Source organism: Caloenas nicobarica, chromosome 1, assembly GCF_036013445.1.
Source record: "Caloenas nicobarica isolate bCalNic1 chromosome 1, bCalNic1.hap1, whole genome shotgun sequence".
Lineage (NCBI taxonomy): Eukaryota > Metazoa > Chordata > Aves > Columbiformes > Columbidae > Caloenas > Caloenas nicobarica.
This window is the reverse complement of record NC_088245.1, coordinates 210,862,024-210,889,723: the sequence shown is the minus strand read 5'-3', so window position 1 is coordinate 210,889,723 and position 27,700 is coordinate 210,862,024. Positions and strand designations below refer to the sequence as shown.

The following is a 27,700-nucleotide window of genomic DNA, read 5'->3' as shown; positions in this document are numbered from 1 at the left end:
TTCATCTGTGAAGCAAACAAATAAATATTTCCCAAATCTTCCTAAATATCTGTAAGCCAGGACATGCATTAGTGCTCTTCCCCATATGGCACTCAGTTATTCTGTCCCAGTCTGGGTCTCTTGGCAGGACTGGATCTGAGTCATCAAAGGGCCAGTCGCTCCACCAGGGCACTCAGGTCCTGAATTTTTTAGATGAAGAGGAACAGGCCCCTCAAAATTTATCCATCATCCTTTTAAGGTTGGTACACCATCACTTCAGAGGACATAAAATGGTCAAGCTAAGTGCTGGTCCTCCATATTGAGCTAGCCCCTTCCACTGCAGGTCCACAGCGTGGAAGAAGTTTTTCTATTGCATTCTCAACTTAAAAACCTCTTGGCATCCAAATGGTAATGTGTTAAAATGATCTCCGTGTAGTTCGAGCCTCTGTTTTTTTCGGTCAGCACTACCACATCGCCAGGCAGGTCACAATGTTGTTATTAGCATCAGATTTATAAGGACCATCAGTGGGTGAAGTGTCCTTGGAGAGGCTTTTTAAACAAACCTGATTTCAGCTTATGGAACCAGACCATCATTATGTCTCTCACCAACCAAAGAATGTGTGTTTACATAAGAGGAGGCCACGGGTCAGAGGCAGAGAGCAGAAGCACAGACAGTGCAAATCAATATTTTTAGATAGTTTACTGTTAAATAAACTGTAAGACCAGGTCCAGCTGGTTTGAATCAGCTTCACCACTCTTGGTATCAATGGAAGAAGGACCGTTTACTTGTATAGGAGTTACGAATCTCAGTGTAGTTATCTCAATAAACTTCTGACTGGAAAACCTCACAGCTTCTCAAATTAGTTATATGTTGAGAATATAGGAGAGTTTTTCAGCTTCTTGGCTTGCAAATAAAGCAATTAAATAGTAATTTAGAAATCAAGGTAAGATCAAATATTTAAGTTCTCAGAGCCTTCGTGTATTCAGGGACTGGTGGATGTCAAATAGATTGCAGGACTGGAAAGATCTGTATTAAGAACAAGAAAAGCAGTTCTTCCATCTCCTGACTCTCAGCCCAGGGTCTTGCACTCTGGGCACAGTGTCTCATCCCTTCGATGCACAGCAAAAACCAAAAGGCAAAAAACTTCAGAGCACAGAAATGGAAACAGATGCCATCTCATTAGTTGCCAAACTTCGGCAACGTTTTCTTACATTGCTGCAAGGTTGGCTGAAATGGCATGGTGGGTGGAAGAGTTGCCTTCGCTCTGCTGCAGAGGGCAAAAGGAATTTAATGTCATGCAGAATAAATTTCCTGCCATGCTCGGCAGCGATAGCATCAGGGTTGTTCACCTGCTTCCTTGTGAGTCACGTCCAACTTTTGGACACGTATTTCCATGTGTGTCCAACACAGCTTGAGGTGGGAACTAATGAAAAGCCTAGTTTTTGACATGTGTTGATACACACAGCGCAGTTACCTAGCACAGATGCTGCTTTGCACGTATTTCTGTAGGCTGGATTTGTAAGTCAACGGGAGCCCTGGCTCAGCAACGCTCACTTGGGAACTCCCCACTCCAGGCTCTGAATTCTGCCAATACCCTGCACAACTTCCATGAATACATTAAATGCCTATAGATCATCTACCTTCTGGGAGGATTACTATAAGCCTTGTCTGATAACATAGCCAAAGAATTACAAAAATTCAATTTTTTTAACCAGTGAAGCTTACAATGAGGCTTTTTTAAACCTCCCAGCTATCATGCTTTCTTTCTCCCTTCTTAGCTTTCACATACTACTTTGTAAAGTTTAACCTTCCATTTACTTTTTTCTTCATTGAAATAGAATTTATTTTATTTACTAATGAAGACACAAAAAACCAAAGAAATAATCAAGTTACCTGAAGGCTAAATATTATAAGCAGTTCTACTCTCCTTACCACTGAAAGCCAAAACATTTTTTAAATTATTTTTTAAATCACAATTGTAAATGTTGATTCAAAAGCACAGTTACACATCATTCCAGTGGAAATTTGACTAAATCATCTAACTTCACAAAAATCTAGCCAGGATATGTATCTGATGACTGCATTTTTAATTATTATTATTATCAAGAGAAAATATTTACGCTATAATAGAATACAAAATTCCTGGTGGGACTTATTATTATTACTACTTCAACTTTTCTGCAGCAAGAATTCTCTATATCTATGGGTAATAATATATAGTCTTACACCACTTAGTCAAATTTATTAATCAAACTATATTCTACAGTGGACACCTTATTGACTTCCGCTCTGCTGACTTTTTGTCATTGCTGTCCTTACTGTCTTTTCATTTCCCAGTTTTCCCTGTATATTTTGAGCAGCATTCTCATACAGAGAACCTCATTCAAGCAGCCACTCCAACCAGTGTAAGTTTGCGCATGAGGATATGCCTGGGTTCAAATTTAAAATAAAGTAGAAACATATTTCACTGCAAAATTAAAATAAATACAAAACACTACCATTATTATTTGATCTTACCTCAGTCATGCATGTTATGGCTATTGGTTTATGCTACTAAAGGAGTTTTGCAATTCTCTGCCTTCATTTCACCTTTTTATTCACAAGCTGAACCCCAAAAATCAAAAAGGAGTGACTATATCTTGAGCTGAGATAAATAAGCTTTCTTACTGTTTTTCTTCTTACTAACAAAGCAGCTACAAAATTGCACAGGGAGAAAAGAAAAAAAAAAAAAGAAAAAAGGAGTGGGATCAACTGAAACATTTTACTTGGACTGAAATACCATGTTTTCATTTGTGGAGGTTGGAGTTTGCCTTCTTTATTTTACATTATTATTTCTTTAGGCCAACAGGCTTAAACCAACAGTTTCTAGCAAGCCACTGAAATATTTCATGTCAATGTTTTCCTAATTTTCATTTTTTCTTCTCTCAGGCAGAGAGCTGTTAAAATACGTGGATGTCACAGCACACTACACAGCAAACAAACTACTCCAAAGTATTATACCCAATACTGTTTTTACAGCCATTTAACCATAAGATCGGAACATACCACCAGCAGCAGCAAGGAACTAAGACTCACACAGACTCAGTACAAATTCATCCTATCTTTTGTCAGAGAAAGGATGAACTTACGGTAGGAGAGGCATCTTCTTATACTTTCTCTGCAACAGTCATGTTCAACCTTTGTTATCCTGTTATCCTCCTACAGATTTTCCACTGCAGCAAATACTTCTGTGTGATGTCTAAAAGTCCACTGAAAATGTTTTCTTATTTTTTCTTTGTTACCTGTTGAGTTCCCAGGATTTACAGACTCCCAGTCATCTCCAGAAAGAGAGCAGAAGGATGTCACTGAAGAGAGTACGTCACTTAGGCTCTGCCCACATTCGTGGCTTAAGAACTGAAATTATTTGGTTCATCACAACTTGAGGTTCACAGGTTGGCCAGCCCTCCTCAGCCTGAGTATCTGCAACCTCTTGGTAACTCTGTTCTTCCAAGACATGGATAGTGACATGTTGCCCTATTCCCTACGCTTTTATGCAGTAACATATTGACCTGAACTTTCACAGAAGAAATGAAGATGTAGGTTCAAAACTTGCTTCTGCAAGCAGAGGTGAGAAAGGGTTTCTGCTAACACAGGACCTCACTTCTTTGTTCTCAAGTGATCTCAGAACCAGTTTAAAGGTTGTGTAGAAGGGAATGGTCTTTTTCCTTCTCGCTGAAGTTTTTCACCTTTGCAGGCAAGAATTCAAGGCAGCCAAGCTACCTGAAAGAACGGGATCATCACTTTGTAGCCAAGTAGTTAGAAGACTAATCTGCATTCCTGATTTCTCACCTAAGGAAGTGTCATTTCTGCACAGTGGAGAAATCTCAGCATGAGCGATAGAGACACATCCCATACAGAGGAAGGAAACTCATATAGCTTCAGTCATCTCCATTGTTCATCCAAATTAGTCACCCTGGGCTCCTTTTTTAATCCTCAGAGTGAACACATATGATGTGTTTTTATTTTAGGTGTGTTCTTAAAATGAAAATATTGTACCCTGGATGGGCCTGTTTCCCTCCACTGACTAAAAAAACCAGTCTGTGGTAACTGTCTCAGCTGCAAATATTTACATTTGATCAGATGCACCTAATCCAGGCTGGTTTTCTGTATACTTTGTCATCTTCTTTTCAAAACAAAACTTTCATTTCATTAAGTAACCTCTTTCATACTATCTCAAAACAAAACTTCTGTAAAATCCAGGATGAAAAAAAAAAAAATCAAATTGAAACCTCCTGTTTTTAGACATTCATGTCCCAGAATAGACCCTGAAATCTAACCACCACTATTTGGGCAGCCAGAGGGAGAAACAGACTATAAACAAAACTGAAACAGATTTTATTGATTTTTCCCCATGCAGGCTAAGCTGCATGCAAAATCAAAATCAAACACAGAATATCAATAACTAACAACAGGTCGAGTGTGTTTTCAAATGAATTCCCTCTACATGGTCTAAGGCATTCCTGCAATAATTCAGATTAAGAAAGATAGCTGCAAGTTATGATTTGCAGTGGATTATATCCATTTAAGGGTTCATTTCAATATGTTTTCATGCTGATGACCTCAATGGAACAAAGGAAGTTATATCGCCTGAAAGCTGTTAACCAGGTACAATGCTCTATTGCCTGTGTATCTTAATGGTAAAATGTTTTCTGTCACAGAAAAGGAGCTACCATGAGGTTCTTATTCTTAATCCAACATCTAACCCCTTTTTTCCCGAGCTTTTTATACACACTTCCAGCTTACTGAGTTATGATACCTCACCACATCTGGGCTCCGACTCCAAGAGTTGACTCACAATTAGGGTTTAGCCTAGCAAGTTTTGGCAAAAACTGAGAGCAGGCCAGGTATATGCAAGGAGACATGTACCATGAACTAAACGCATAGGGTAGGATTCATCTCTCATTAAACTTTGGATGTTGAGGACATCTTCTTGTGAGCTAGACACCCTAAAGTCCTTTTATTGTTGATGGAAATAAGCTACTACTATTGTTTAGGAGCTGACCTGCTGGAAAAGCAGCACTGCAGAGGACTTCTGGTTGACAACACGTTGAATACGAGTCAACAATGTGCGCTTGTGGCCAAGAAGGCCAATGGTACCTGGGGTGCATCAAGAAGAGTGTGACCAGCAAGTCGAGGCAGGTTGTCCTGCCCCTCTACTCTGCCCGGGTGAGACTGCATCTGGAGTTCTGTGTCCAGTTCTGGGCTCCCCAGTTTAAGAAGGACAAGGAATTACTGGAGGGAGTCCAGCAGTGGTCTACGAAGATGATGAGGGGCCTAGAGCATCTTTCTTATGTGGAGAGACTGAGAGAGCTGGATCTGTTCAGCCTGGAGAAGAGAAGCTGAGATGGGATCTCATCAATGTTTATAAATATCTCAAGGGTGGATGTCAAAAGGATGGGAACAGACTCCTTTCAGTGGTGCCCAACGATAGGATGAGGGGCAATGGGCACAGACTGAAACACAGGAGGTTCCATCTGAATATGAGGAGAAACTTCTTTGAGGTGCCAAAGCCCTGAACGGGCTGCCCGGAGAAGTTGTGGAGTCTTCTTCTCTGGAGACATTCAAAACTTGCCTGGACACATTCCTGTGCATTCTACTCTAGGTGACCCTGCTTTAGCAGAGGTCCCTTCCAACCCCAACCATTCTGTGATTCTGTGATTGTCTCCTAATATATCTCTGTGCAAGAAGATGCTTGTACTGGGGTGATTCCTTTCACACGAATTGGCTTGCTGAAGGACGTTTAACACTGAGTAACTCAAGTTACCATGAAGGCACAGCCTGTATCTGTGAATCACACAGACCCCTCCAAAACTGCTTGGATGGAAAACTTCTAAAGTATTTCATTACAGTCCCAGATCTGTATAGAGTCTGGGCTGCATATGTATCCTGCATTTTAAATTCCCCGGATTTTTTCATACCAAAAAATATAAAGAAAGGAAAATTCATTTTATATTTGATGGGGTTCAAAAGTCACTGTAACTGAATGAGAATTTGCCGTGAAGCATGGGTATGAGTCCTCATGTTTGCCTCTTGACCTGAAAGGATACGGCTAGTGAAAACGTCTAGCAGATAATTACTGCTGGGCTAATCCTGAGCCTTGGCTATTATTCACAGGTCAATCTCCCTAAGATAATTCCCAGGATAATATTACTCAGGAACACACTCTCCTTGCATAATGGAACACCTGCCTCTGTCATGAGACCTCAGGGACGGGGAGCTGAGCTTTACCTCTTCTTTGGTCTATTTGTTAAAATTTTTGTAGGGCAGAGGATGGAAGCAAGAAAAGGGGAGAATAAGGGAAAAGTCATTTGGCAATAGAGAATATGGGGTGATTTTATTTTAGTTACTCAGCAGACTTCTCACAGACTATGTAAAAATGCAGAACACACAAATTCTCATGTCATGCAACAGTACCAGGTGTTGCTGGAGAAAGGAAGGGGACTGGTTTGAATACACAAAATATTTGCTAGCCCAAATGCCCTAACAAATGGGACTTACTATAGCATATCATCCTCTTCTGTCCATAGGATTACGCACATCTTTAACCATTAAAAGGAACACATATTTTAGAGTATTTACAAGACTGTGAGGAGATTGGTGTGTTTGTATTTGTATCCTACTAGTCTGAAAATGAGCAAACTCTTTCTCTTTATAAATTCTACTGCAGGTGACCAAGAGGAAAAATAGACATGTTGAAAAGTGATCTCAGAAGATTATTTACTACAAAATCATTGCTCCTCTTCTTGTCAAGACAAATATACTTCTAGGACCCAGCGGCAGGAGTCAGATATGTGATGTATTTTAGACAGGGTCAGGATGCTCCCTGGGCTTCTAGAGCAGCACGAGGCACGTGAGCATGTGCGTGGGACAGGACCAGGTCACAACCATGCATGGGAATGATCATAGCCTGCTTTATTCCCCTCGGAGAAACTTAGGGCCATAGAAGATCTCCAGAGGTCATCTGGTCTACCCCCTTGCCCCGAGGTAGGCTTAACTACAGGGAGGTCATGCCTAACAGATGTTTGTTTAACTTGCTCTCATCATGATGGAAACTCCACAACCACTGCAGATAATCTGTGCCTGGTCTTTAGCGTCCTCATCGCTAGAAATCTTTCCTTCCCAGTGTTATAAATCTACTACTGCTGTTGTAAGACAAGAAGAAGGACAGATCAAATGCAAGAAAATGTATGAGGGGAAAAAAATTAATATCCAGGGGAGAAAAAGGGGAATAAAAGAAAAAAAACCTACCAGGATCCCTAGGCTGATCTACAATAGTTCAAAATTTTGCAACTTCGAAAGCATCACTGAAGGGGAAAGTTTAGTGGGCTGTCATGGTTTGATTGCAGGGCGACAATAAAACCGTGGCAGATGTATTGTTAACCTCCTCTCCCCCCACCTTTCCCCTTCAGCCCCTCCATCTCCCCCCTTCCCACTAAGGACAGGCGATTGGGAGGAAAAGGACAGAGAGAAGAGAGTTGGAAAAATTAAAAATGTTTTACTAATGCTACTAATAGAAATAGAGAAAATAATACAAAATATACAAAACCAATCTAGAAAGTCCCGGCAGATGTGGGGCCGGCACCCGAAGTCCTGGACTGGACTCCGCAGCCAACCGGAGCTGGATTCAGTCTGTCACTGGGCCTCAGTTCGCAGGGACAACTCGCAAGGTCCTCTCCCAATGTCGGCCATAAGGAAAAGGGATGAGATCCTCGTGATCTCCCACTTTTATATGAAGTATGACATGAATGGGATGGAATACTTTAGTTGGTCAATTTTTCAGTTCACCTCCTGCTCGCACATCTCGCGGGATGCATCGTTATCAATGACCTTGCATTTCATTGCTATGTCTACCAAAACATGTACCTAACTGAGGAAAACTGCAGTTAGTAAGAAGACTTTAGCTGACAGGGAAATTCACTAAAAGAGAAACTTGTTTGTAACAAAACCAGGACATGGGCCCAGTGCCAGCAGTAGGAATAATAATTAATAATAATTATGCATCTGGTCAAAGGTCAATAGTAGAGTAAGGTTACATGATTAGTCTGGACAGCAACATAGAGAGAGGATGGGAAAAGGTATGTAAGTATCTTAATTAATGCCACTTACAATGTTATTAATAATGTATGATTAATCATTTAATTATTAATATCTTTTATTACTTTCTCTTATTTTGCCTGATTTCATAGAGGGAGAAAAAAATCTATGCCTATAATAGCTTACATATAAAAGTTGCTGGTAGATTTTCAACCCTGTATTGAAAGACACATAGGTCTTCATATTCTGATTCAAATTTTTATGATCTCTTTAATTCCACTTATGTTAATTATATCTTTCAGCTCTTTAGCTAAAAGAAACAGAAGTATCATACCTACTTACTATACTAATTAGTGGGGGGTTTTTTGTATTGTTTCTTGTTTTGCTTCTGATACTTTTAAAAAATACAGTTGAATGAACTAGTTTGTTCTAGAGTAGCAACATCACATGGAAAAACTCCAAAAGATATCGTTTTAAATTGGAAACAGTTGGGAAAGGGGAAATCAGCTATCAGTCTTGAGTTACTACTGCTGTAACTGGAAACAACTTTACAAGTACATTTAGATAATTCATATTATTTTGCCAACACTTTGAAGTTACACTTTCCTCCTTCATTTCTTAAGTCAGCAAGAAATTGTTATTAAAGGCATCTCTTAAAAAAAATGAAACTGTCAAGATGTGGCTTTGAAATCTTTGAAAAGACGCCTGTGACGTATAATGTGCTATAAGCACTTCTATTAAATCATGGCTCTTGTGGTTCTAACACAGAAATACCAGATAAGAATTCTTTTCACATAGGGTCAGTAGCTAGACAATAATGGGAAACACTTGGGCTGAAGGTAAAAGTTGGCTAAAGTAAGTTCCTTACCATCTGCTTGTTATCAGCAGTTATAGGAGCAAAGCAGGTGACCCATAAATATATATATTTTTTTTAAATGACAGGCTTTTGTTTGTGACTGTGTCATGAAAGAAGAGTCTCATTTTAACTTTATAGAGATATTGTCCGGGACTTCAAAATTAAATAACAGATGGTAGTAAAGAAAACAGGGGTGCTGGGAAAAACTGAAATGATTTTCTCATGTTAGAAAAAAGAAAAATTCTAAAAAATATAAAGTCCCCACAATTTACCAGACATTGTTGTGCTAGAAAATGAGAAGCAGACTGAAATCAATAGAAGAATTGATCAATTAACTTCCTCTGTCCCAGGTAAATGAAATGCAAAGAAAAATAAAAGCCCTGGCAAAGACAGCGAAGAGAAAAATTTATTTGGGTGCATAAATAAATTCAAGAGGAGGAGACAGACACCGGAGCATGCTCTGTTTAGTATCAAAAGGCACCAACTGAGGATTGAAAGGTAAAGCTAAACAAATGCGCACCAGGAAAAAAAGGTACAGATGCTTAACTGTGAATGCACTTAATCACTTAAGCACACTTGTGATAGGCAGGGTGGGATCTACCTCTGAATGTGCTCAGCGTCTCTGGAAGATAAGAGTTGTCCACACAGAAGCTGCCAGGCTCCAACTGGGAATGAATGAAATTCCGTCACCCCCATTAAATGGGAGGTCAAGGTGGAAGAGCTAATGGTTTCTCTGACCTCAAAAATCTTTGAAATTATGAAACTATTAGGTTGCTGATCTAATTGTCTGGGTCACTGGGAGTTGTGGGGTTATTTTGTATCGGCTTTTTAATTTAATATATTGCATATGAGTTACTATAGTTGAAATAGAGACAATAATTAACCTTTAGCTATTTTTCAAGACATAGCTTTTCTAAAAACAAGCAGTTTTTGTAGATTGTAAGTGCTGGTTGGCATTCAGTAACTACAATGTGAAAAAAAAAAAGTCTTTGATATCCCTTAAAGCCATTCTCTACACAGCATCTTCTTTTAAATATTTTGTCATCAAGAACATTAGTGAATTACTGAATCAATTAAATATTTGTTAACTGACAGCAATAAAGAAAAATCAACTTATGTAATTATACTGAATTAAAAACAATGGAATTATTATTAATACTAAAGATTGGCATTCTTCCCAGTGCTGTAAGTTTAATTTTACTTGCCTTTTTAAAGCTAAATTCATTCTCTGCAATCCATCCAGCAAAAATTCTTGTCACCAAGGGTTTTGCAGATGCAGGAAAAGCAGAGCACTCTTGCAGAGATATGTGTTGTGGCTTAAGCAAGTGAATGCAAGGATACAAAATTCTTTAATGATCTGGCTTTAGGATAGATGTTTCATAAAAACAAAGTAAAAAATAAATGAAAACAACTCTTTAAGGAATCTTAGACAGACTTGATATGAGGTTATTCATAATGGTCTACTGAACCTTTAGGGAAAATCTGGTTGTACATAAACTTTTCTACAGACATGAAAAATGAGACCAATCTACGAAATTAAGACTTAGATCTTGAGTTCAAGATTACTAAATCATCAAACAGCTCTTTAAGTCAGACAACAATCCAAACTACCCCAATTTTCTTGATCGTCAAGGCCAGTTCACCTTTGAGAATTTATTTGTCAGTGTGAAAGGAAGGCGTGATTGGAATAATTAGATCAAGTAGAGTACATTTACTTCTGCTCCATGACAGAGCAGCATCTGAGTTATCAATATTGTCTTCTCGTGCTGGCCTGTTGCTCATTTTAGTGCATAAGTAAAACAGAAAGTTAGAAAAGATCAACAAAATTGCTCTAATTTGAGATGCCCTCAGCCTGAGCACCTCTCCCACAGCATAGAATCATAGAGTCATTTAGGTTGAAAGAGACCCTCAAGATCATTGAGTCCAACTATAACCTAACTCTAGCACTAAACCATGTCCCTGAGAACCTCATCTACGAGCCTTTGAAACCCCTTCAGGGATGGTGACTCTGCCACTTCCCTGGGCAGCCTGTTCCAATGCCTGACAACCCTTTCTTTACATAATTTTTTCCTAATATCCAATCTGAACCTTCCCTGGCACAACTTGAGGCCTTTCCTCTTGTCCTATCACTTGTGTTAATCATATTTCCTCAGGGATCAGTTTCTATCACCAGTGCTGCTGTACTGGTTCCACACCTTCCCAAAGGAAGAGCTGTGAGTAGAGTGAGGGAGCAAGACGTTGGCTCCAAAGAGTGGTGAATAGACAGAGGCTGGGAGAAAAGGTCAACGGCATGAACAGCCAGGCTTAACACAGGATTAACCAACAAGATCCTGTTACACAGAAGGTGAAAGTAGGTGTTCCATCACTTTATTTTGGCATAATTTGTTTTTTTAATTAAAAAGCAGCTGCAAAATGTGCGAAGAAACTCAGCTGCTCTTTTACTTTGACCGCACAACTGGGGTCTCACAGTACTTTACCATCTCCTTCTGATCTCCCTCATTTCAGCACTGGCTTTGCTCTCCTTGCTATTTCTTTCTCGTTTTTTCACTGCTCTGTCCCTTACCCTTTTCTGTGCTGTTCCTCATGCTCGAATGTATTATTTCATCTTTTATTTTATAATTCAGCTCTCTCAAGTCTCCCTTCTTCATTTTCTGGTGGCCAGCAGTGCTGGGGATCTGTTGCCTTTCACTTTGTTCCCTGCCTGTCATCAGTATTACCAGATGAAGCTTGATGAGATAAAAACAAACTTGCTGATAAGCCTTGCCAGGCAGCGGTTTGACGCAATTTAATACTAATTCAGATTCAGATTTGTGATAGTTTGCAACCAATCAAATTTCAAGATCACTTTGTTCTTTAGACATACTTGTGTAGTGCTTTCCCTAAGCACAGCAGAAAAGGCATGTGGCTCTATGTATTTCCATGACGAAAGATCTGTTGTCTTGCTAAAAGCATCTTAGTCTCTTGGGGAGTCTGCTAGGAGACCTCCAGAGACAGTGGTGTTCCACTTCAGCCCAAATATTCATCCTGAATTCTGAAAGACCTAGCACTTTAATTTTGCTAAAACAATTAGACAGCTGTGGTTTTAAATTATTATAAAATGGATGTGGAGCTGAAGCTCCCTGGTGAGATGACAGGGCTGCATATTCCCATCATTGCTTTCCTGCATCACTCAGAACCATTGTTTCAGGCTTTTACGATCCAAGACCACAGTTATTTACCGACATACCTTGGTCATTTTTGAGGGCAGATAGTTACCTGTATGGCTATAATTATACAGAACCCAGTTTTCAATTAAACCCATTTAAAAGTGTCACAACTCTCTACACCGTATTCCCCTTGCAACAGAGGAAGAATAGCAGCAGTGGCATAAGGCGTATTTACACTGGTAGCCAATTATTCCCACTAGGAAGAGACGCATCTCTTCACCTACAGCTGTACCACGAAAGCACCACACCTTTGAAGTACAGAGAAGCCTTCAGTCAAGATGCACTAATCGAGGTCACAACTAGAAGTTTTTCTGCTCAAACCATCCACTTACTTTACAACAAAGTCTAAAGATCAGCAAAAATTGCTAGGGTCACTGTGAACCTGTTAGTCGCAATTCCATCTTGATATTAAAAAGTTGAACATGTGACTGCTAGAAAAAAAGATGTTATAGTCTTCACTCTGAAACCATTTTTTAAAAATATTTCGTCACAAACTTTTCTCAAGACAGTTTTTTTTGTTTGTTTGATTGGTTGTTTTTCTTTCCTGCAGAAAGTTCTACCTTCTTGATCTCCTTGAGCAAACCAGAAACTGATGATGCCTAGTTATCTGTCCCTGCTCGTACTTAAACCTGGTGAAATTTTAAGTTTTTTGTGGTTTTGATTTTGTGCACTTGTGTACATTTGTGTGGGCTCTTAAAGACATTCTAGAGACTTTGGATTCATTTGCATCTCCACTCACGAACAAAGAGAAAAGGTGGATCTGAGAAACTCTCAGCAAATCATCTGTCCATGCTGTGATACTTTACATTGCAGCAGAAACACGCAGGTTTTGTGTGTGCTGACCCTATTCTTCAGTCTGGCTCCCGGTACATCAATATCACAGCAAACATCGTGCCATATATCACTGTGCAGATCCTGAAGAAAGACACCTCTTCAATATCAGTGTTCAATCTCCTGAGTTAAAAAAACACATCCAGGGAGGTTATTATTATTTCATAAATATGGTTTATTAATCTAGCAGGTTGCAGTGTTTGAATTTAAAATGTATCTTTCTATCTTACATGATTATTGATAGAAAATGCCATTATAAAAGATACTGTTGCACAGGCTGGTAAGAAAATTGTTTTCTTGTGCGTAATAATTATTCTGCTAGAAAAGATGCTCAGCAATCCCTTGGACATATACATACTTTCACTTATTGTTACAACAGCCTGCTTGATGTACTTAAGCTGAATCTTTATGAACTATTTAAGTTGTGTACCAATGGTTTTAAATAGCAGCTGAAGCCCAGTATGTAGTAATGTGAGGTTAAGTGAGTATGATGAAGTATAAGAAGTCCCAGATAATTAAACCATAAATGCAGTACACCTGTTTACAGGAAAAACAGCAAATGCAATATAGGTTAATATTTCATAATGCGGTGAAATGGAAATGAATGGCAAAGTCTGTAGGAAGCATTGCTACAGACTTTTATACATATTCTAAGCCTGATTTTTGAAAAGTAATAAGCAAATAAATAAACCAGTTCTACTAAATCTTTGAAAACTGCTAGTAATACCATAACTAACAGAAAGGGAACATAAAATAACCAAAGGTTAAATATCTGCTTATTTTAAGTTTGACTTATTTAGAGAAAAGACAAGTTAATTGTCTCATGATTTTAGAGTTTGCAGAATCTTGCATATATTTTGACAAGTTAATAGTAATAGGGTAAATATGATTTCAAAAAACATCCTCTCAACATACTCAAGGATTTTTTTGCACATGATTTTTGAAGCTTTTCAAAGCTTTTCTTATGCTTTTGGCTTTGCACCTATTAATACAGACTTCTCAATTTATTTATCTCTATCAGCAGAGAAGTTCAAGGCCTGAAAGAGAACATTTCCAGAATATCCTAGTTAAGATACCAGCCTGGGATTTGTTTGCGTCCTTCCAGACAGATGCCAATTAAAAAAAAAAAGGAGAGAGGCAAAAAAACCCTAACAATAGCAAAGGATTGATTGACAAGCGCTAGCAAACAAGACTTCCTTCAAATATTTTATGAAAAGGATGCTGGAATTCATTACTTTCTGTTTTCAAAAGCTATCTCTATCTAAAAGAATGCATTCAGAGGAATTAACTGTTTCTGTCCTGCAGATCACGTACCAAATTCAGAGCTCACCTTCTCGTGGCAGGAGGCCTCTTTCCCTCTTGCCCTATCTGCAATGGGAAGATAAGAGGCAGGTGGAAAGGTCTTGCATCCTTATTATATGGAAAGATTAAAGGTATTTGTACAGGGCTGGGTGCACTTTTAAAGACCAGCTTAAAATACATAATTGCTTTATCTGCTGATACACTGAGGACTGTGATATCTGGGCCACACAGGTGTGGAAAGAGGCTTCAGAAAACTGCTTAAAAAATCTATTTTGCAAGCTCCACAGCAATTCTTTGTCACAAACACCCTTCACTCAAGGCCAGGCTGGACGGGGCTCTGAGCAACCTGATCTAGTTGAAGATGTCCCTGCTCATTGCATGAGGCTGGTCTAGAAGACCTTTGAAGGTCCCTTCCAACTCAAACCATTCTATGATTCTACTATTCATACCAAGTTTGTAGATGTTTTACTAAAACATGGTGACCTGGGACTCATGCATCAAGCATGGATTTTGAGAGGTGGAAGAAAACTTTTCAAGGAGCATCTCACACAGCCATAGTGGTTGGAGGAACCAAAGATGTCACAGATCTAGATACAGAAAGGACAACACAATGTACAGTTCTCTTCAGAGCAGTGACCAAGAGAGGAGCAGTCTGTCTGCCTAGATCCAGGTTCAGTAAAACCTGAGGAGAAAACGCAATACAGGAATCCTACTGTTGTTCATATTGCTGTTATGACAAACCTTAGTCAAGGACCCAGAAGGATTAACCTCCTCCTTAGCAGGGATATTCTGAAGTGGCTGACAACAGTTCACTTTACTGTTCATATACAGCAACTGCGATGGCATTACATAGGTAGGCAACTTACAAGGATGGAAAAGTCTCCAGCCAGGAATCTCACCTCACTTCTTTGCATAGGGATATCTAGTGCAGAATACACAGTGCTAAATTCCTGCTTTAAAAGTGATGACATCGGGAAGGAAACTTAAGCTAACATCTAGCTGAAGTTAAATGCGGTATCAGCAAATTCAGTCACCTCTCCTCACACCATTTCCAAGAGATGTAAGAGAAGGTGGACTTGTACTTTTCTCTGAGAAATATCTAAACAGAAAAACTCCTTGTCCCACTAAGACATCTGTAGCTATAGATATGCCTTTGGATTATGACAAAGATGAATTTCCCAGATTATTCTTTGAATTTTCTTCTTTGATGGCCTCCTTTCCTAGAATTACAAAATAATTTGGGTTTGAGTACGACCTCTGGAGATCTATAGTCAATCCTCCATCTCAAAAGCAAGTCCAGTTAGATCGGGTGGCTCAAGAATTTGTCCCACTATTTGAAAGTCACTAAGGATGGAGATTACCCAGCTTCCCTGGACAACCTGTTCAAACATCTGATCACATTCATATTAAAAAAGTTTTAAAAGAACTGTTTGGCAATTTTTATTTTTTAACCACCTTGCACCTATTATGCAATTTATACTCTCAATTTATACTAGCAATGATAGTGACTTCTAACCTGAAGCTACCACAGTGGCAGTTTTGTTAATTCCATTTTAAATGTTCAGTTTCTGAAAATATTCTTGGTTTCTAGAAGAGCTCTATGCCTCACTCTACATAATGTCGTTATCCCAACCGGTTTATATCTGAGGAAGAGAATTACTGTGCACATCAGCAAAAATGTTTTTTCTTGTCCCACCTCTCAAAACAGAATCAGCTTTATTTGCTGGCTTTGTGGCATTATATGCCTTTCTCAAGCCTTTCTGATAAATTATCATGCAGCAATGTCAACAGCGCGCTATAGAAATGATCCATGTTTAATGAAAGAGGTAGTGTACTTTAATATTTTCAACTAAAGGACAGGGTGCTGGAAATCAATTTATACAGTGGAGGCTACGAGGGTCTGAGTATATTACCTATTCCCATCCTGGACTCATTTTTTGGAAAGAGTGTATCCCACAAAAATAATGAGATTGATGGAATACCTCTCCTATGAGGACAGGCTGAGAGAGTTGAGGTTGTTCAGCCTGGAGAAGAGAAGGCTCCAGGGAGACCTTGTTGTGGCCTTTCTGTACTTAAAAGAGGCCTATGAGAAAGATGGGGACAGGCTTTTTAGCAGGGCCTGTTTCAATAGGATAAGAGCTGATGGTTTTAAACTAAAAGAGGGTCGATTCAGGCTGGACATGAGGAAGAAATGTTTCACAATGGGGGTGGTGAGAGCCTGTCCCAGGTTGCCCAGAGAGGTGGTGGATGAACCATCCCTGGAGACATCCCAGGCCAGGCTGGACGGGGCTCTGAGCAACCTGAGCTGGTGCAGATGTCCCTGCTCATGGCAGGGGTGGCACTGGATGATCTGTGACTAGATGAACAAACTATTCAATGATTCTATGATTAAGGAAAAAAAATATAAAACCACGCAACTACTAAAGGGTATTTCTATTTTATTTGTCTCAATTTCCTTTACGAATATCATCCAATCTCATCAATTTCATCGTATACATGGGCAAGATAGACTGATATAATGTATCGAACTCTTGTAAATCTAGAGTAGATGTAAGATTGCTTTATCACATCTCAGCCCTGTGGCCTCCACAGTAAGCCACACCACTTCCCTTCATTTTCTGCTGCAGGATTCAAAACTGAAATGTGATTGTAAAGAGAGCAAAACATATGGGATAAAATGTGTGAACTAAGGGTATGGTCTGATAATAATTTCTGATCATTGGCTATGTCCCTCTTCCATAACAACAGTGGTAAACCCTGATATGCAGTAATAAGTGACATTATTTTGTAGTTCGTTAATCTGGCAGTCTCAGTACCTTGAAGCACCATGTCTCAAGGCAGGGGATGGCAACTGTCAGCAGAAGAAGAAACTGTCAACTGCTTAGTAGGAACTAACAAAAATGTGCTACCTAGTGCTTGTCTGACCACTCTTTATCAAAAGGAACCACAACACTTCCTATGAACACTGCGTGTACTGGCTTGGGGAAAATATTCCTACCTAGACATATTCAGTTTCCTCACTGAAATTCAGCTATGTCAAGAGCTCCAACAGCTTGAGAAGTACCGTTAATAAAAATGATCTATTACTGCTGCTGTTTCTTGTCTCCATCAACCCCCTACTTGTAGTAAGCAAAACAGATTTCACTTTTATAGGTCTTTCAACCTCGGGGTCTTTGAGGACATGGCACCAGCAAAACAATAGCCTTGATGCAATAGATGCCCTACAGGGGTTCCCTCTGTGCTTATTATGGAAGCTCAATGTGCCCAGTGTGCAACCAAAGATTATTTTTCTTCCAAAGGCCAGGCTTGTACAGAATTCAGTTAATTAAATGCACTGTAGAAATGTCAGCCTTTATGCCCTTACCTTACATATATGTACTGCATCTTTTGTCCTTCACATGGTGATTTTAAAGTCTTCTGCAGACATCATTCGATACAATAATAAGACATTATTATTGAATCTCTATGTGTCCTGTTGTCCCAGGAGCACTGACCTTGCTTCCCCAATACAGAGGTCTGTCTGCCAGGCTGATCACACTGATATCTGAGTACCTCAGAGGAGATCCTTCTGTGGCAACATTTCTCAAAACTGGCTAGACATACTGATACGTTCCATTTATTACTCTCGTGCATTTCTGCAAGGTTAGAAACCAATTCCTATTTCAAATGTAAATTCCCATCCTGATGGCATGTGGGGAGACACATGGTTCAGATAATATCCCCCAAGTTGTCAGGGTTCCCCATACAGGTAGCGATGGACACAATTTACTCTCAGATAATAACCATGGGGAACCAGGATGAATGGATCCTCCATTCACTCTTTTCCAGGAGATATGTAGTACTGATTAATGACTTTGAACAACTGAATCACTATGGGAATAACCATTAATGTACATCCTTCACTTTCATTTGCTAGGACAATGTATTAACATTGTATGTTTTAACCATGGACAACCAGATATTATAATAGCCCACATTCCCATAAATATTTTTTTTTCCTTAACTGGATATGTTTTATAGACATATCCATAAATATCCACGCACACAGCAGGGTATACACAATACATCTGGCAGGGAATGGTTACCCCCAGCACAATACCAATTTTTAATATGATCTTGGCTTGTTTCCATAGCTGTCAAAAACTCTATGTTAGGTTAATAGATTTCTTGAAAGGAAAAAGCACAATTTGTGGCAACTGAGTTTTGTTTCTCCTTTTAGGAAAGTCCTGATACTTATAAGGGTCTTTTCTTCCAAGAATGAGGTATTTTAATAGCTGCTGAACAAATTATGATACAAAAGCCCCTATCTGGAGATATGCAGATATTTCACAGTATCACCAATGTCCCTTGCATATCTGCATGTCTAAGAAAAGTCCAACTGCTCCACTTTGCCACTCGGAGGCTTTCATTTCTTTTATTTTCTGAAAAGATATTAAAATGCTTCACGATTGCCTCGCCACAGTTTTCATTTGTCCTGGTAAACCTTGTTTTCTCCCTCTAACACAGTGGAGATGCCCACGCTATGTTTCCTTTTATTTAAATATCCCTGAGAATCCTTAAAAGAAAAAGAAAATATGCTTGGTATAATGACGTTATTGCTATACCAATCTCTACCAAATCAGTCAGCTACAGTCAGAAATCTAAACTTTCCTTAAAACACGTTTATTTTAATAAAGACACATCAAGAACAATCAGCCTGTCACTGTTACAATTTGTATTTTCAAGAACTTCCCAAAAGTTGCAAGAATTCAGGCTAGTCTCATTACTATGTAAACACTATAATCTGAGATGCATAATTATAGCCTGGACCAAAGGAAGAATATAAGCATTTGCTTATAGTTTAAAACCAACTTGAAATTCGTACATCTTTGGAACATAAGCTACACTTTGAACCCTATCTGAATAAAGACATTCTCCTGTGCTGGATTTCAAACCCAGAAATGTCATGAGTCTTAGCTTTGTCTGTACAAGTCAGGCCATTACAGCTCTTGTTGGTTAATTTCTGTACTTTGAAATATGGAATTCTTGACAGGAAGTTGTAGAAATAAACTCAGTTGTGTTTCTAAATCTGTTTATATGTCTAGTTAAAGCCTTGGTATATGTAGCACTTCAAAAACATTTCAAATTTCTACTGATTTTCTTTTGTCCTTTTTGAATTACTTGGGAATGTGCACTCATTTGGAAAGCTGAGGTACAGTATTCTGTGGCTGACAAGTTCTATTTAGTATTTGGTAGGCACACATAATGTTCTATGGAGGAAAATGCAGTTCAAAAATGCAGCATCATTAAATGAGTCAGAAGTAGTTGTTCCACACGATTTTATAAAATCATGGTTACACTCATTCAGCAAAAGTGTTAGTGGAAGTCAAGATAAATTTGTCAGTTTGGAAGTCAACATGAGTTTGTATTTGTTGGGAAAAAAAGAAGTGTTATCTTTGCTTGTACTGGGATTGTGGAAGAGTAAAAAGTGTCAGAGAGTAGTTGGAGAGTTGGAAATACTGGTGAAATACAGAGAACAGAGGCTCTGTAGTCAAGAAAAAATTATGCTAAGTAGTATACGAGCTGCCATGAAATTATATTTAGGTTAGTTTTTATACTTCAAATGAACTTCCAAAACGGCACATTGACATTGACAAAGTCATTTATTCAAGCTTCAGGAACCCAGGATCATTTCTCATCTTGATTCAATCACTTTGGTTAAATCTCCTGTTAACAATACAGAAAATAAATGGATTTTCCAAGTGATCACTATTTATTAGACAATAAATTTGAAATGACACTGCAAACATAATTTAGTGGGTTTTTTTTTCCTATTTTCATTTCTTTTAGGAAAAACAAGGATGGAATCAAGAGACAAATAATGATGCTTTAAAATATCACGAGAAATAACTTGATTTATCAGCTCCACTTCAGTATAAACACACATTGAAAGAAAATGACAAATGTATAAATCCCGTAACCATTATAGGTTAAGAATTTTATTTTTTCTCTCATTTTTACAAATAAATCTAAAAACCAATTATAGTGTACTTACATATTTCAGATCCTCATCTGTTTAAGAACAGAAAGCACTCAAGTCATGTGTCAGAATGACTCAGGTGGTCTCTTCTCAATCCCTTTCTTGTGTTCACCATCCACAAAAATCAGTTCGCCACTGCAATGGTCCAGCCATTCTCACTACAGAAAAGGAGCCAGGTGTTGGGCGTCAGAAAAGACTAGGAGGATTTGTAAAGGTTGTTTGCATGGCAGCTATCAGGATTGTCCATGTAAGATCGTAAGTTCAAAGACTCAGATTCTCACTATCTGTGAGCACTTAACTAAAGTACCTACAACAGAAGCATGTTCTCCCCAGGCTACCACCTCATCAGATAGCAACAGGTATCTGTCTTTATGTCTGTATTGATACAGAGAAATTGATAATTCCCTAGCTATCTGTAGATATGGCAACCAAAACAGAGATGTGGCATGTTCCAGGGTCGCTCCTGCCCAAGATATACAGGGTGGCTTCACAACTTAGTTGTGGTCTCAAAGGCTGGATAAGGAGCAAATGAGAGGTGCTTCAAGCTGAGTGGGATGAAATTGGACCTGAGTTAGTATGCATACATAGTTAAATCTGGAGAAAGAGAAAATATGCTTTCCACGGAACAAACCTTCTAAGGACAACAGTTGTTTTGGGGTTTTTTTTGGCTAGATTTCATGCATAATGCTGTTAATACAGCATATTTTGTTATCTAGAGATATCACTAAAATATTGTAGTTTTTACGGACTTATGTTGGTCTTTTTTTAAGATATAAGAGGAAAGAGACCCGTGTCCAACACCTGGACAAGTCCAATTGTTTCAACGTACATAAAATTTACTGTCTCAGCCCTGTGATCCACAGTGTTCAGACACTTTAAATCCAATTTGGTTATGGCTTGAGAATTTTTTTTTAGCAGCTCAATATTTAATGGAGTTTTGAACCCAAATTTGATTTTGTAGGCACTTAAATCTATACATAAATTTACCATGAAGCATGTTTGGGTAATGTCACTCAGTTTAGTGACAGCACTCACAGGTGTAGTATGTGGCACAGCACTGAAAATGAGCCAATATATTATCTCGCTAAAGGCCAACAGCTTCTGATAGGTCACGATTTGCATGCCCCTCCGTGTTATCAAAAAATAACCTGAGAAATTGTGACTGCAGATATAAGACACAACCCAGCTCAGCTGTCCAGTGCCACTAGAGATGCCGCAGTTATCCTGACTGTCCTTCAGCTGCCATTTAGAAAGACATGGCTTTCCTGCAGATCCTGCGTCTTCTCTGCCACTCTCTTAAATAAGTTTGGGCATCTCAAATGGCTCCGGGCATCTCAAATGTCTCTAAGTTCGTTGTAAAACTAAATCATGCACTAAATTACGAGTTATGCATTGACAACAGGGCTCTGAGATCGTCCCCCACCACTGTTGCTGCTTCCCATGTAAATGCCAGAACACCATCCCTTTCCCTAAGTACTGCTTCAGGGAATTGGTTGCATATGATGATGCAAAAATTTTCAAATTCTATGCTCTTTATGCACATGAATGCATGTTTTATCAGGGCTTTTTTTTTTTAACTAACATTTTTTGCGTTTTTTTGTAAAAATTAAAGCGGTGGCAATTCCAAAAAGCCATTATGTTTTGATTGTTAGGAGCTGGCATAAATGGATTCCAGTAGAGATAATGCTGTAAATGTTGATCATGTTACAAGTTGGCCCACCTACTGTCACTTCAGGAAGCAGAGGTTTAAATATAAATCTCCTATTTTTAACTGGGTTAATATTAGAACCGAAGGAGGATATGTTCAGCTGGGGTAAATACTAGCCTCACTGATTTAAGTGGCACTGTGCTGATTTACAGCAGTGAAGGAACTAAAACAGCGCATCTTCTCTCCACCAACAGCTCCATTAATGTGTTTAAAATATTAATTCAATAAGGAAAAAAAAAAATCACAATACAAAAAAAAAAAAGCTGAAATTATTCAAAGGTATCTGGTGAGTCCCGACAAACTTCCATGAGTAAGTTAATGGAAATATAGAGTATGTGTCTTAGCTCACTAGACTGCTTCAAATCCCTGAGCTAAAATCTGCATGTTAAGTAACTATGTGTTTTGTTTCCAGTGAGTAGTATATTCCAGACAGGATTAAAATAAAATAAATTGGTATCAGATACCTCTCAATGATAAAAACCAAAACCAAAGAAAAACAACACCACCAACAGAAAAAAAGAAAGAAAACAAACAAAAAAATCCCTCCAAACAAACAAACCAAACCAAACAAAAAAACTCCACCAAACCCCAAGGTATTAAATGAAAGTATTTTTATATACTCCAAACATTCATTTATGTTTTCTTCTTGAAGCTGCAGTTCCTGGAGTACTGTAAGTAAGATTATTATTAAAAACAACAGCAGAACTGTCAGATCTTGTTATTAAATTGGAAACAGGAGTTCCACACTTGGAAGAAAAAAGAACAAAAATCATGTAATGTTTAAAACTCTCAATACTAAATACCTTAATTTATCTTGAGTTATTAAATATTCTAGAGTTGGGTATAAATTTTGGGTGCTTACTCCATAGTGCTTGGGCTTCATAATACTATATAAAAAAAATTATAAAAATCTGGTAAGTTTAACCCAAGAGGAACCTTACTTCTTCTCCAAACATCGAACTAAAGGAGTAAAAGTTGTGTTTTCTTTTGAAATTATTTTCTCTATTTTTAGCTTATGTGTTTAAAGACTCTGTAACGAAGCACAGGACAGAGTAAAGCACAGGAGGGCTGAGACTATGGGCTTTAGGGAGATTAAGGGCTGCAGAGCTGCTCGGTTTTTGTTACATTAACCCGCCCAGGAAAGCAATTCCTTTCACAGCCCCTATGCCCAGTCCCCATAAGTGGAGACATATGGTAGTTCTGTGACACAGAAAGCACACTGTGGTAGCTTTATTGATACTGGGACAGCTTCTTGGCCAATTTAAGTCTTCTCCACTCAGCTACGAATTGATCCCGTTGACTCTCGGCAAAGGGAGAACAGTCATAAAGGTTAATGCTGCCCTTGCAGTCAGGTTCTTACTCTGAATTGCTCTCCAAAGGTGCGTCTCTCCATTGACTCCAGGGAGATTTGCTGATTAAATTTAGGCTAGAGCTAACTTTTGTGCCTCTCCAATTTAGTGGGGCTGATTTGTAATGGTGTGCTTTGGTCGTTGTGAACAGCTGGTCCCATAATTCTCAGATGTGAGTGTATTGATAGAAAACCATCAGAAGCATCAACAAGAGCGGTGCAAGCTGGGCATGGCCATCACTGTCTTCTCATCTGGTGGAATGTCAAGATGAGCAGAGCATATCCCTACCTCCTTCTTCCACTGCTCACTTATCTAACTGAATATGGTAACCATTAAAACAATTCAAAGTCCAGATCCCAACATTTCCATGTCTTATGAGGAGCAGTTGAGGGAACTGGGGCTGTTTAGCCTGGAGAAAAGGAGGCTGAGGGGAGACCTTATCACTGTCTGCAACTGCCTGAAAGGAGGTTGTAGCATGGAGGGTCTTGGTCTCTTTTCCCAAGTAGCAAGTGATAGGACAAGAGGAAATGGCCTCAAGTTGCACCAGGGGAGGTTCAGATTGGATATTAGGAAAAAATTCTTCATGGAAAGTGTTGTCAGGCATTGGAACAGGCTGCCCAGGGCAGTGGTGGAGTCGCCATTCATGGAGGTGTTTAAAAGCCATTTAGACGAGGTTCTTAGGAACATGGTTTAGTGCTAGAGTTAGGTTAGGTTATGGTTGGACTCAGTGATCCTGAGGGTGTCTTCCAACTGAAAGGATTCTATGATTCTATAAATTAACATGGAATTGTTAGTTAACACAAATTACCCTGAATGGGAGAGCTGCTATGCATCTTGCAAGGACCTTGCAAAAGGGGTTTTCAGCTCAGATTCCTGGCTAAAGGACAAAAGGCATTGGCTACGTGGCACAACATCACTCGCACACAGACACACGAAGATTGTTTCATATTTTCTGCTTCCCTCTACAGATTTCTTCCCTCCAGCCACCAGCTCCTCTGCTAACCTTGAAATTTGGGGAATTTCATTCTGTGGCTTGTGTTCCCTTCAAAGCAGAACTGCAGGACCTCAGTTCTTCCCTAGAAATTATGTCTCCTCCAGTCATTATTCCTTCTGAGCCTCAGACCACTTCCTGCAATTTGAGAACCACTGAAAACACCAGTTTTGAATGAGCTATTAGCCCACGAAGGCTAAATCAGCCTGGACCCACCAGTGTTCCTTAGATGCATTTTCCTTTTCTCCCCTCCTCTTGTCCCTGAACTTTAACTGAAATAGAAGCAAAAAGATTCCACTTCGGACAAGTTTTGGCCCATTTTACAGAGCTTACCATCACCTGAACACTTTTATTTTATTATTTTTTTGACCTCTTGTTTTCTGCCTCAGACTACTATTTACCCAATCCGTGTTTCTTCATGTATTCTGATGACCTGCAAAAGCTGAAACATTAGCTATTAAAACCCTTGGGTATATCCACAAACAGTTATGTAAGGCTAGAGGCGGAATGCCAGATGAACTGACGACAGACCCATTTATCATTAGCAGGAACAGGCACATTAATTGGCTACAATACCAGTGCCGTCCTCCAGCATTAACAAAACTCTTCTTGATCCTGAATGTACTACCAGAACATCCTTTATTAAATAAGATGAATAATACTGAGGACAAGGGTCACCCTGCTTCAGCTGAGAAAGCTCAATTATTTATGGGTGCTTCACTCATTAAGGCACCAACAGGTTACTAAGCCTTGTAAAGAGAACTTTTTGGTCCACTGAATAAAGATTATTATTCTGAACATATGCATCTTCTGCATTATGGAATCAACAGCAGAGAAACAAAAACCTTTGAGTCCTGTAAAGCTTCTGGACTGGAGGAAGGTGATTGAACATTGGAACAGGCTGCTCAGAGGGGCTGTGGAATCTCCATCCTTGGCAATAGTCAAAACCTGACAGGACACAGTCCCGAGTTGCTGTAGTTGACCCTGCTTTGAGTAGTGTGGGTTGGACTAGATGATCTCCAAGGTCCCTTCCAGCCTCTATGGTATTCCGTACTTCTGAGTCCATAAGATGAAGCCACACAAGTGGATTCCCAGGTTTCTGTCCCTGGCTCTTCCATGTACCCACACAAAAACCGAAATACTCATAAATGGCCACTGCTGTCACCTGCCTCACTACGGCAAGAGAAATCTCACAGTGAGAGATTTTTATACCGATTTTCTGGGGTACTCGTCACCTGGGCACGTGAAAAAGGAGCCAGTGGCCATTGCTTGATATTTTATCTGCAGAATTCCCTGCAATTAAGTGAAGTTTTATGTAAAATGGGAACTACCTCACTTGATCAGGCACAGCTGCTATGCAAACATCATGTATCATTCCAGGCATGCTGGAGTAATGGTTTTGCGTGTCATCTTTGTCACCTTGGTTAGTCCAGATGCAAGGATACAATCCTGTAGCTCTGCATCAGTATGGGCAAAGCAAAACATCGATAATTTTACTGGAGTATCAAGCACACATTGTAAGCAGTGGAAGCAAACTGCTTCTTTCAAGTGTGACTTTCCCCTACTTTTATTTCAGTTGGCAATAAATGGCTGTGACACATTTTGTTGGGGGAAGAGCTCAAAAGTAATACTCTAACATTTCCTGAGACTCTGAAAGGACCAGTTAGGTCAGGTCCATTTTGTCAATCCTAATGAAGTTTGCACTGGCACACAATTTCTACCTGGTAGTCATGTGTTGCTAGCATGGCGCCACTTGATGCACATAGATTTTGATGTTATCAACCCCCCTTCATATAGCTTGTTGACTAATTATGAGTTGATCCTATCACAAATTACATTTCCCCCGTCCCTTTATCACCTGATCTTTTGATATTGTCAAGAAAGAGAATTACTTTTTTTTCTTTTTTTTTTTTTTCACTCTCTCCAGGGATCTTGGAGCCTTTTATCTCCGAATGTTAAAAAAATTGCTTCATATTTGGAATGATGCATTTTATTTGCACATAACATACACTACTGGGGAAATTTCAGTGCTGACACCATGTCAGGCTGGCACACATGCTTATACCTGTGGAGCCAAAGGAACCGGCAGATGGTTGATGACAAAAGGAGCATCCCATGGAGCTGCAGGAGAACTGTCTCAACAGATCCAGAATTTCAGAGCCTAAAAGATGCTGTGCAGCAGCCCAACCATAGCTCTGCTCAGAATTCAGCCAGAAGCAAGGCAGGTGCTTGAAATGTTTGCCAGGATTCACTGACTTGAAAAGGCTCAGTCTCCAAGCCAGAAGAAAATCCGGCAAATGAGTGTGAGATGCTCTTACAAAGAGATCTGAGGGCAACCGCCTGGTGTAGGACAGCATCTCCAACCTTGGCTCTGTTACTTTCTGATAGCAAGAGGACAGATCTCTCCAGCATTTTACCTTCCAGGACTCAAAGCAGGACAGTCTGTGAGAACAAGGGGGAGCAATGAGAACATACGACATCAAATGAAACAGTAACTCAAATATGAGATGTATTACACAACAGGTCTCCTTTGAGCATGGATCCCCAGGACCATAGCATCTGCCACTCCACTGCATTTGATGCCAGGGGCCATTTTTTAAGAGAGGCACAACAGTTTATGGTGCAGCGCTGCATAAACACTTGAGATGTCACCCTTGCTGATGGGGTTGGGGAAGAGGGAGTCAAGATTGTTGAGCTCAGTTAGACTTGTCAGAGCTGGATCAGTCCTGCTCCCTGCATGACAGCTTCATCTTTCCTGTCATCCTACCTCTAGCAGGAAAGTGACATACTTGGAGTTCTATCTCCCATCTGAATTTGTTAAAGAAAAATGTTGTTTTCTGCATCTTTCCTTCTTTAATTTGGTAGAAGACAGAGGAGGAAGGCTAGAGGCCTTTGCGCCACACTGTTAATTTGTTTTCTTTAATTCTCTTCCCTGTGAAGTTTTCCGTTACTTGCTCCTGTTGCTGCTCAAAATTCTCTATGCTGCAACTGCAATGTATTGACATGATTCACATTTCTTGTCATGCAATGGTGAACCTGTCCAGAACATGTTGAGCCTCCTCCTACAAAAAAAATGAACTGTAGCAAAGATCACTGCAGCTAATCTGTCTTCAGACTCAGGAAGATTCTTCTGCACCTCTGCATTTCAGAAGATGACCTTTATCAGATGTAAAGCCTACAAATATATTTTGACTGTGTAGGGCAGACTACGGATATAGGATTTGATGTACAAATGTAACAGCTCTTCTCCTATCATACATCAGCCAGTACAGCACAGATGCAATGTCACAGAAAGGAAAGCATAAAGGAGAGAGAACAAACATAAAAACTAGCTTATAACTTGCAAATGGGGAAGAGAAGCCCAAGTAAAACAATTTATACTGAA

The 27,700-nt window shown here is 39.4% G+C and overlaps 1 protein-coding gene across 1 annotated transcript in view; it reads right to left on the bottom strand.

Moving 5' to 3' along the window:
* The window catches only part of TENM4 (teneurin transmembrane protein 4), a 627,658-nt gene that overhangs the window by 514,447 nt on the left and 85,511 nt on the right, over positions 1–27,700 (bottom strand). The window contains exon 2 of the mRNA XM_065629610.1: positions 20,283–20,425. The gene's annotated coding sequence lies outside the window, so the exon portion shown is untranslated. The remainder of the gene's footprint in view (positions 1–20,282; positions 20,426–27,700) is intronic.